Genomic DNA, 11,713 nt, shown 5'->3' with positions numbered 1-11,713 from the left:
CTTTCCTGCCTTCACCCTCACCTACAATCCCTTAATCATGGATAATACTTTTTAAAGTGCCTTAAATAAAAAGGAAATTAAAGTTCCTAATTAAGAGATGGGCTGAAGTCCTGATCTGAGACTTTTACCAGTGAGTTCATCCCCAGTCTGCAAATCAGAGCAGCTCTCCTGAGTGGTCTCTGCTAGAACAGCCTCAGCACATCAAACAGCTCCCAGTTCCCCTCCGTATAGTGCACTACAGTCAAGGTGCTTGCACAGCTGAGGAGAAGTCCACCAAGGAAACAGCAGCATCCTTGCAATATACTAACACCACCAGGCAGGAACACATCTACCTGAGAATGACATGAGCTTGCCTTTGGGACTGAAAGCTTTCCCGGGGAGAACAATAGCAGTAGGAAATGGTGGCTGTGATACGGCAGGGAGTGATGTGCTCACAGGCCATGAAACAAAAGAGCTTTGCCACTAACAAGAGGTAACAGAGCTTCAACAGGCAATGCTGATGCTGACTACAGTTTTTCAGATCTTAATAAAAAAATGTGTCATTTCTTGTCTTTGCAGATGCATCAACTGCAGAGACTGTATTTCCCCCACCCTTACATCTTATTTCAGAGACAGAAAGGTGCATGAAGAGTACTGTGTCACGTGAGAATGGGTACATTACATGTATTAAAATCCTTTAAAAAAACTCCAAAACTACAGCTGACTACGCAGTACAACTTTTCCTAGCTAGGTTCTTTAGAAGCCTGTGACCTACTTTAGAACTGCTTTAAGAAATAAAATGAGCAATAAGATAAAGATAAGCAGCAGCAGCAGCAATGTTAGCAGCAAGCTAAAATTGGAAAGGATTTTCATTACCTTATTTAAAAAAAAAGACCTCCTTCTCACAAAATCAAACATAAAACCCCCAAGTGGTAATAAAGTGTCTTCTGCAGCAGCACAGCCTTTCCCTTTTCTCTCCCAACTGCACTGTGCCAACCTGCCCTAGTTTTCCGAGGAAAAAATAAACTGAGGTGCAGCACTTTTGTAATAAAAATATGTCACCTTATCAAAATGAACCAAATCTACAGCTATTTGATCTCAACTCTGTTAAAAGATTGTCGTGAGCTAGGTGGCACTACACCTTAGGAAAAACAAAGGCTACTGCAATGACTATTGGTATGTAAGATCCCTACCTTAGTTATCACTGTTCCTAGTTATTTCTATTTTTAGACCCAATGAATGGTCAGTTTTGCTGCTTGCAGAGCTCCATCAGTCTTGGCTGCCACCTTCTTAATAAACTTTACACTGAAAACAGAGATTACATTGTTCTGCAGACAAGTCCTGGACTGATTATTAAGCCCACAGGAATTGTAGTTTCTGAAGCTACTGCTGCATACAGTGTAAGAAATGCTGGCAATGGCAAATGGACCATATACACTCTCTCTTCACATTATATGTGAGCTGTTGGTGTCCATTGCTGCAGCAGTCTTCTCTTCATGGAGAGGAACTCCATAATGTGCTTCCATGGACCTTCCCAAGGGAAAGCAAGCTTCAGAATGGGCAGTCCCAAGGGGCAGGGTCAAATAGAGAAGGAATAGGCAGAAACATTAAGTAAAGCCAGTAAACAGCCTAATCTCAAAGCAAGGGCTACCTATGCACTCTGGATTTTTACTGACAATTAACACAGCAGGCATTGCTACAAGACCTAGCAGTAGCTAGCATCTGCAATTGTAATGGCTTTGAAATAGAGGGATCCAATAATAACACAGCCTTATTAAAATACATATTGCATCTGCTGAGTGGATAGACCAAGAAAGGTCTAATTTGGTGAAGAAAACCTGCAAGATGTGGCACTTTTTGTATTCTACCGCTTTTACAGTTATGAACTGGTTATACAACATAACTGAGACAGAGGGCAAGAAAGCTTTCCAGGAAAGCGCACAACAACCAACTAACATGAAAATACACTGTGGGTGTTCTTAAGCAGACTTATTTAACCTCCTTTTGCTTCCCCCCTAAGTGATGCATGAATGCCTGCTTTGTCTTCTCTTAGAACAGGACCCCAGGAACATTTGCATATGTATTAATGTAGCTGAATAATTTCACTCAGTTCATGGATGTCACATTAGGCGACTTAACATTTTCCAGATTAGGTTTTTAACTCTGTATGTTAGGACTGGTATCCTCATATCTATTGGGGAGTGCTAGGTGCAATTCACTTACAACGTCTCAACGTCTGTGCCAAGGTTGCAGTGACAAACTTGTACAATTCGGTTGTGTGTGCATGTCACCAGAGATGCGGACTTATAGCAGGGTAATTTTTTTCCTTTTATCGTCTGCACTGTATTTGTCTTAAACATACTGTAAAGCTAGAAAAAATTATTAGTTTTGCTATGCAGGTTCATCAAGGGCAGGCTGCTGGTCTTCGGGCTGGGGGGAAAAAGATAAAACACTCAGATACGCACTTTCTTTTATGATGTGTCCTATATTCACTGTTGTTGGTAAACCAGCACATTTCATTCCAATGCAGCAAAAGGATATATGACTCACAATATAAAATCTTGGTTCTAGAAGAGAGATGACAACAGAACTTTTGATGGCAGTGAACCCCTTTAGGAGTGAGGAAAAAGGAGGTCTTCAGCTTCTTGTTCACCCTCTACCAGAGAGGAAAAATAAGGCAGTGTTACTAGGACTGAGTATAGAAAAAAATGTTGTTTGTGTGTTTATTTTGTAGGGTTTTCTGTTCGTTTAGGTTTTTTGTTTTGTTTTATCTTTTATTTAAATATGTGGCTTTGTGCATCAGTCATTAACCAGAACAACAATATTAACTGAAGACCTCCTTAGTCTTTAGCAGTTGAGTAGATAATATCCTGTCAAACAAGGTATAGCTTATCATGGCATCAACTCTGTTTTAACTTCAAACCTCATGTCCTGCAAGCAGCAACATCAACTAGTCCTTAGAGAGACTCAGCCCTGGGTTCTGTTCATGTCCTGCCAGTGACCTTTGCCATGTACTTGAAATCTTTGGGCCTCTTACATTACCTGTCCTATCTGCTTAGGAGATAAGGTCTGCTGAACAATTCTGTGACTGCGTATCCTAACATTTCCCTTAAGCCTTTAAGTCTCTGTGCCAGACATTAGACATATTTATTTCTATTTTAACATAGTCTATCTCCCTAAAAGTGGCTATGATTTAAAATTAGACCCTGCAATGAGTAGACCATGGTATTCTGTCTTTCTTTATTATGATATGAGGTTACTGACCCTTCAGTTACTGCCCTGCTGGGATTTTTGTAATGTCCTGGCATGTGAAAATGTCCTTTTTTTTGGTTTTGGCACCATGACTTTCAGAGTGAATTTCTTTCTGTGATTATAAATACACACTATCTAAAAGCTGGTTCCAGTGTAGGACTGCCCTGTTCTGATTGAAGGAACATTAAGGCTAATGTTTATCTGAACACCCAAGACAGTAAACATTTGACTCAGACAAAGACAAATTAAAAAATCAGTGAAATTTGTTAAGCATGAAGAAATTCCTTTCTAACATTTAGGAACATTTTAAGAATATACTATTTAACTCAGGGATACTGTGGAACAATGAATCCACTGAAACCAGTAAAGTCTATTCAAGTGAATGTGAAGCCTGACATGTAGCAACCATTCTTGCAGATCTAGAATGGAACTGGCTGGTTTCAATATGGGATGATGCTCAGAAGCCATAACTCTGACCAGCTGTGGGGCATAAGATCAGTCAGAGGAGGAGGAGAGTGGTAAGCAGCAGCAGAAACTGCATTAAGGAACAAATATAGTTCAAGTCCTTTTTGCTAATTTATGTTAAATTTGGTAAATGTTTTCAGTAAAAACTCTAAGCAAGTGATTAAGCAAATTAAGAATTCTGCTACTGTATTTAAAAAAAAAATGTTTTGAGGTTTTAATTTGAAATGTTTCTCAAAGCTCTTAAATTTTCAAGCATCAAACTAAACAAAGATTGACAAGCATGAAACAGTTTTTCCTCTAATCTTTTCTTTTTTTTTTTTTTTTGTGCAAATAGAATCCCAGACTCACACAACTCTAATTATGCCATAATTTGCATGTTATAATACATAAATGAATCATGATGTGGCTGAACTTGAAACTTGAAGAACTCGAGGAAGACTGGGTTGCTGATAGATTTTTAGCCTAATACTGTTCTGGGCTTCTGATAAATAGAATTATAACCTAATACTCTGAAGGATTTTACAGCCTTCTTTTCAAAGGTTTCAGAATGTTTTTCTAACAACACTAAAAGAAGTAATCCTAAAACACAGTTGTGAGATACTTGTCTACAGAAAAGGTTAATACTTGTCAAAGCAAAGTAATTGACTTGCTCGAGGCCAGAGAGCAAACCTGGAGGAGCGGGAAGAAGCCAGTCACTATGCCTTTACCATTAGATGGGTCTGCTCATCAGGCTGCATCCATGGCACTGGCCCAGGATAGTTAAAAACATTGTAAAAAGGTTGCCAGGTGGTCATCCTCCAGTGCCAGAGGTAGAAACCACTTCTAAAATTAGCTGAAGCAATAAAATATTCCAGTTGTGGACTTTGACATTGTCCTTAATTACTCTGAGGTTATGATTAATATTCTCAGGCAAAATGTTCTGAGTGGAATTTTTCCAGTTTTGTGTCAAAAGTCTTAGGGCTACAGCGGTTGAGAGAATTCCTAATTATGAAGGATTTTCCAGTCAATTTGGGTTGTTTCCAGACAGTTTTGGATAACATGGGTTTGAACTCATTTTTTTCTGCCCAGTGTAACCAACTTGGTTTACAGATGGGGAACTGAGGCACAGAACAACATGCTGAAAGTCACTCTGGACTGAATTCTGGTCTCCTGTGTGTGTGCTCTGTCACCAGTTATGCCAGTCTCTGTCACGAGGTCATTCTTTCTATCAATTCTGCTACCTATGTACAAAGACACATCAGAGGAAAATGAATCCAAGTGTGAGGCCAGCAAAGAACTAGGGCAGCCTGTTTAGATCCATTATCCACAATATGTTGAGATGTGCAAGAATTTACCAGTCCTTATATACAAACCTAGAAAAATTCAAGCTCAAAGACAACCATGGTTGAGAATAAAAGTAACCTACTAGCATGAATGAAGTAGAGTCAAAGAAAACTCTTAGTCTAAGAAAGGGAAACAAGAAGGGATGATAGCTGATGTATACTGTACAATATCCGAGAAGAATGGGGATATTCACAAAATCTAACCTAAGCCTACTGAGGCTAATGAACAAGGCAATTTTATAGTTAAAAGAGAGAGATCAATTTCTCTCCAGGGTGATTCCTAGCAGAAACTTAATTTAGTCATCATTATAGAGGCAACCAAGGGAGATTAGTTAGCCTTTGTAATAGTTCTATCCCTCCCTATATGTCTGCAACAGAATTTTATGTCATGGGGTTTTATTAACTTATTTTTAATATATCAGGTCAGAGTTTTTAAAGTAATGTCTGCGTATTTCTACAAACCCATCCTCATTTCATCCCTCTTATATTATACAGGGAAATAGAAATGTACAAAATGAGAAGTTCACAGACTCCTTCCTCACTAGAGCTGTGCCCTGTTCCCAGAAGAATGAATTCTGTTGAAAGAGAGTGAGCGGAACATCAGCAGCTTTTCACCATGCCAACTTCCAAACTTGGGGCTCTAGAGATTTTAATAGAAAACTTGAACTGCTAATCATTAATTTTATGAGCATCCTAGAATTTCATATGAGACATCGTCTTACCCTTAACTGGTAGGGAAGCATGCAGAAAAACTCAGGTCAGTTTTATTCCCCAGGTGATCTAACAGCCTGAACAGCAAGTAGAGCTTGTTTAGTCGACAGGAGGGCTGTTCATTTGAACAGGGTCAGAATTTCACCCTCTGATTTTGGCCCTGACATTTGGAAGCACAGTGGTTGAGATTTTCACATTTTTTTCTGTCTGTCCATGGTTAGGCAATACTAAAAGTTTTTGTTCGAGAAGTAAAACTAAGATATGGAAAAAAATGAAGAAAGCTGGGCTTATTAGTATATAGCCCACAAAACACGTCTTACCAAGTCAACAAAAATAAATGCTTTGTAAAATATGACTGCCTGCAAATAACCTGGAGATACCATAGGTTGCAAATAATCAGGATGCCTTTCAAGCAGCTTTTGTGTTAATTTTGCTCTAATCCTACGAGAAGGTTAGTATGCCGTCTTAAGTTGCTACCAATCACTCAACTTTGAAGCAAAGTGACTTTTGTGACACTGCAATAAAACTACATGGCAAGACCACCAGCAATCTGTTATAACGTTAATATATTAAATCCGTTACAGCTGGTTCTGTTAAAGTACTCTAGAAATGTCAACTCATCACAAAACCAGAAGAAAAATATGGGTGAAAATATTAACCACAAACAAAAAAAGGCATCTGAAACTTGTTTTCTAAATGTAGGAGATTTTGTGCCCAGCTCCAGATATAAAACCAGATCTTTTGAAAACAGGGAAAGATAAAGAAATATATTTTCAAACATTTCTATTATTAATATGGAAATTATATTTGACAGTTTTGTGCAAATGTAATGGTAACCTCATTACCAAAAAGACTTCAGTTATGAAATCAGGTAGCAGTACAATTAATATATATAGACTTTGAGGAATATTTCCACTATTACCCGTATTTCTTTTTTATTTCTGCAATATAAGCTCACATTTCCAGCACCATTTTGGTAAACAGTGGTATATCCCTTCAATACTACTCTTTCTCTTCAAATTCCAAACCAAAATTATGATCCTGAAAAGTGATAGCTAAAAGATAAAAAAGTGTCTTATGGAGGGAGAACTTGGAGATTATACTTGATTTTTATAACAAGTCAAAATAGTGCTATAAACACCAGCTTGGAAACTAGTTTTGCTTCAAAAAAAAGCAAGAACAATCCATGTTAGGTATTAAAATTAGTTATGCTAAAAACAAGTGACTTACCTTAGAAAAGACACTCTCTAGAAAGTTTTCTTGCAATAGCAAGTAGCTATGAAAGCTCGCTAAGAGATAAAAACGGTGATTCAAATGTCACAGGAAGCAATGTACATTTTTTTGTTGGCTTTTTCTTTGAAGTAAACAAAATTAATCCTCCTCTCATTACAAAAGAAACCCCAATATTCCTGTAAATTAATGAGTGATCCAATTAATAAAATGAAAATAATTGTATCAAAAAAAGGTGTGGTATTTCTTTTGGTACACAAAATAATAATAAAAAAGATATATGTGCAGAATTCTGCATCTAATTTAATTAGCAGTTTCATGTCTGAAGAAAAAAGTTCCTGCTTACTTGCTCAAAATATTGAATTATGGTACACAAAATAATAATAAAAAAGATATATGCGCAGAATTCTGCATCTAATTTAATTAGAAGAAAAAAGTTCCTGCTTACTTGTTCAAAATATTGAATTACGTACCTTGTATGCTTCCACTTTTAAACATAATGAAATAAAGGAATAATGGAAAAGACCCTTAATACTCACATTCGGTTTTAAGCTGCTTCTCTTGGTAACTTGTGGAGGAAAATAAAGGCAGAAATAATTACACGTCTTCACAGAAACAAGCATTCATCAAGTCCAAAAGAAACAGAACACTTTGCCAGAGCTATTTGAGGGTCCCATCAGAATTTGGCTGGATGGAGGAAGGCTGAGGGTCAGTTTGTTTCCCTTAGACCTCATGACATGCAAATAGCTGGCTGCCTCACCACTGAATCAAATCATACTTTGACATACTGTGTTTACAAATTGCAAATACATACCATGTAGGAGGTTCTTAAAGGAACATATTTCAGACAGTTGAAAGTATCTTCTTTTAAAAAAATAAAGAATCAAAACTCCCAAGTCCCAAACTGTTTAGCAGAAGGAAGGAAAAAAAAAAAAAAAAAAAAAAAGGATCATAATTCACCCCCCGATATACATTTTGCTCCACATATAACGAATCCAAAAGACCTCACATGGGCTTGTAATTCAGAAAAGAAATAGAAAAATTGTGATTACTAAAGTCTGACTGTTGCGTACTGGAAATGGGGGGCAGAAAGAAATACTTCTCCAATTTCAAACTTCTGGGGACCCAGCAGAACTGCTCTGACACTACTAAAGCAGTTTCTGGGCTGGAACAATTTGCCACTCTTCCAGTATTCAGGAAGGTGTTCATACGGTGTTACCATCAGAGCAGCATCAGAGTCCTCCTCTAGGTTCTATGTTGCGGGTTGGACTAGAGGACCTTTAAAGGTCCCTTCCAACCCAAACTATTTTATGATTCTGTGATTCCCTCTCAATATTTCTCAGTTCTGGTCTTCTTTGAATTGCAGTCATCTTGTTTACTTTTTGCATGGACAGAACAGGGTCCAGCTAACTTTCCCAGTCTACCACATGCATGGAGCCTACAGGAGTGCTTATACTTTGTGTAAGACTCTATGCAGCCTTCAACAATCCCAGCTGAAAATATATTTTGTCCACTTAAAAATGCACTCTGAAGTTAAGCAGAGTGAAAAAAAGGATGGCTGCTTGTGGTATGAACCACGACTGACCTCCATGCAGAATTTTCCACAACCAAGAGCCAATTGATCTTAATCATTTATCTATAATGTCTAGTGGGTGGGAACTGCTTTATGTCACAGACAGAAGAAAGAAGGGAACATTTAAATGGTTTAAAGATGTAATATGTTATCTGAAGACTTTGGTAAAATAGCCAAATCTGGATAATGTGTTCTGGAGGTTATCTGTGTCTAGGTAGTATCTTGCAAGATACTACATCAGACTGATTATTTGGTTATTACTGCCAAGAATGCATCATCTCTGACTGGTTTATTAAGCGTCTGCAGACACGTATTTTATCACCTACTCAAACTAGACTGCATTCTTCTTTCCTCCTATTGCTATATGCTTTTTTTTATATCAAGCACTCTATGCTGTTTTAAGTTTATGATTTTTTTTCAGATTGAGAAGACAGATGACAAGTTAGGTCTGAGTTTGAGTCCAGAATGAGAACAATGAATAGCTTCCTCTTGCCCTTACTTCCAAAAAGAAAAAAAAATGAAAGTACAATTCTTGACCAAGAACCTTTTGAAGATCCTAAGACAGAGCAAGATAAAAGTATTATCCAAACAGATCTGTCAAAAGAGCTAATGACAATTAGAAATAGTGTTAACATATTATGTTCTTTTCAGAAAGTATGGGAAGTACAGACATCTCCTCTAGCATATCACCTTCCTTAAACTTCAAAGATTATCATTAAATTAATCTCACTGTAGACAGAGATCATAACTATGTTAATAGAAGACATGCCCAGAGAAGCACTTAAAACAGAGTCAGTTTTTGCCAACAGGTGCAAATTGAGCACAACTGAAGAGGACAACAAAAACTCTGCTGCTTCTTCAGAATATTAGTTTGATGATGTCTCATACAGTTCTCACATTTCCTGAACTTCCTGAAATAGAAACCAGCTTATTTCATCTGTCCCCAGACATGACCTGTTCCAACCTCGCTTCCTCTTCACATTGAGGACTTGGGAAATTCATCAAGCAAACGGTGTTTCTCTTTAAGCTTCTTAAGTTGCTTTTTTTTTTTTTGTTTAAATTTTATTAAAAAGATGTAATTCCTTAACAATTCCTTTAAAAAAAAAAAAAAAAAAAATAAATTAATTAGTTGTTTTCCTGAGAAAACATCTCTGGCATTTACTGACTATGTTCTGTTATTTGGGTCAGCAGAGAAAGGAATTCTGCTCTCACAAGTATCCTGTTTATCCAAAAGCTGCAGATAATTACCATTTTCTATATTTAAACTATAATCATCATTTAAAAAGTTTGAGCAGCACATATTTGGAGGCTCAAAAAACACTCAAGGGAAAAATTACTACATGCCTTGTTCCTATATTCCTCCCTAGGCATCTGCTTTTGGCCCTTGCTGGAGACACAATACTGGGCTACACAGACCTTCGATCTGACCCAGTACAGTCACTCACTTCTTCTGCAAGAGTACGAGACTTCCTATTAAAAAACCCCCAAGTCTACACAGTTTTGTAGATATTTCCATTTTCCTAGCCTAAAGAAAATGTAACTTACTTATTTTTTTTCTTTTAAAAGAGCCACCACTGTATCAGTAGCCTACTCATGAGCCTACACAGAGAACAGAAGTACTGTAGTTTTATCTGAACAAGCTGTAAAATGGATTCACATGGACAACAAATCCCAGTGCTGCTACTTAGAAACCTGTGCCATGTTTTTTTTTTTCAAGAAGCTGCGAAACGAGAATTGGTAAGAAGGCTGCAAGTTGTAAAAGAGCAACAGTTATTTCCAGTAGACCTGCAAATAACCAGCTACAAAAGTCACATTTTGCCACTTAAAACCAGGGAAAGGAAAGGCTGTTGCTGAGAAGGGGATTATTCTACCTATGGCTAATGCACCCATTACAATTTGCTGAGAGTAGCAGCAAATGAGCCTATGAGATGCATGTTCATAAATATTTGTGTATATATATACATACATGCGCATGTGCACATTACCTTTATGAGTCTGCAAAGATGTAATGGTGGTGTTTAAATACCATAGGTATTTAAATGGTATTTAAATACCATAGGCACAAGACACTGACATTAAATACTTAAAATCAAAGTACAAGCATTAATTTGTATACTTTGTATTGCCTTTCATTTTCATAAGTGTTCCAAAGGGCAGTTTTGTTTTGTGAACTGAACCTCTGATTTCTAAGACAAGATTACTCTTCCTCTTGCATACATTCCTCCAAGGCAGAGGAAAAAACCATAAATTAGCAAAATACTCAGGAAATTGTGAATATTCCTTTTCCTTCTCTTTCTATTTCACAAACTAAAGACTGATTTTCCACATCTAAGAGACAACAAAAATATCTGGGATGGTTTTCCAACCTACGTCTTCTTCAATTCTCTTAGTAGCCAGAAGATTCTCTGAATTTTAGTGCTTCCCTCATATCTATGTCAAGGAATGTATTTCTTTAATCATTCTTATAACATTAACTACATTATAGCAATTCTAACACATGATAAAGTAAATTTTATAAGTAGTTCATTATTATTCCAGCATAAAACAGTATCAAACAAAAATACACTCAGAATGGCATGTTAAATCAAATTGTGAATATTGCCAATTGCTGTTTGAAAGCTGCAAGTTACAAGATGATCAACCATTGGTGAAGTCAACAGAATGCATTTTAAATACTTCAGCATTTAATGTTATGAAAATAATTTCATATTTGACAGAATGTCATATGACATATTATTTACAAAATAGCTCAAAAATATAAAATTGTTTATATTCAGTATAGGAACTTCATAATCATTCTGGCTAAATAACAAGAATACAAATCTATTCCCTGTATGCAAACTATTTCTTAGAAAAGTTACACAGCCTGAATATTTTTCATCTCTTACTCTCATTGTTATTTATTGTCGCCTTGACAGCCTCCAGGCAAGGAAAGAGAAATAACTACCCTTCCTTCTGTCTTACAGCTGGCAAACTGTTTTGCCTTACAGCTGGTAAAAGATCAGCATTGATGTGAACATTGTTAAACATTATTGCATTCTATATATGTATAAAATTATTTTTTTTTTTTTACCTTACCAAAATTAACTTAATCTTGGTTAATCTGTTACTGAGATTCCATACTTGGCCTTTTCAACTTTCATTTGTTGCAGTTTCAGGCTTGGATATATTTATGATTGAT

The 11,713-nt window shown here is 36.7% G+C and overlaps 1 protein-coding gene across 1 annotated transcript in view; it reads right to left on the bottom strand.

Moving 5' to 3' along the window:
- The window catches only part of FHL5 (four and a half LIM domains 5), a 26,764-nt gene extending 19,240 nt beyond the window's left edge, over positions 1-7,524 (bottom strand). Inside the window, exon 1 of the mRNA XM_010166271.1 lies at positions 7,499-7,524. The gene's annotated coding sequence lies outside the window, so the exon portion shown is untranslated. The remainder of the gene's footprint in view (positions 1-7,498) is intronic.
- Positions 7,525-11,713: the final 4,189 nt, after the last annotated feature.

The sequence above is a fragment of the Antrostomus carolinensis genome, unplaced genomic scaffold (assembly GCF_000700745.2).
Source record: "Antrostomus carolinensis isolate BGI_N321 unplaced genomic scaffold, ASM70074v2 scaffold7484, whole genome shotgun sequence".
Classification (NCBI taxonomy): Eukaryota; Metazoa; Chordata; class Aves; order Caprimulgiformes; family Caprimulgidae; genus Antrostomus; species Antrostomus carolinensis.
Note: the sequence above shows the minus strand (reverse complement) of the source record. Positions and strands in the feature narration are given on the sequence as shown.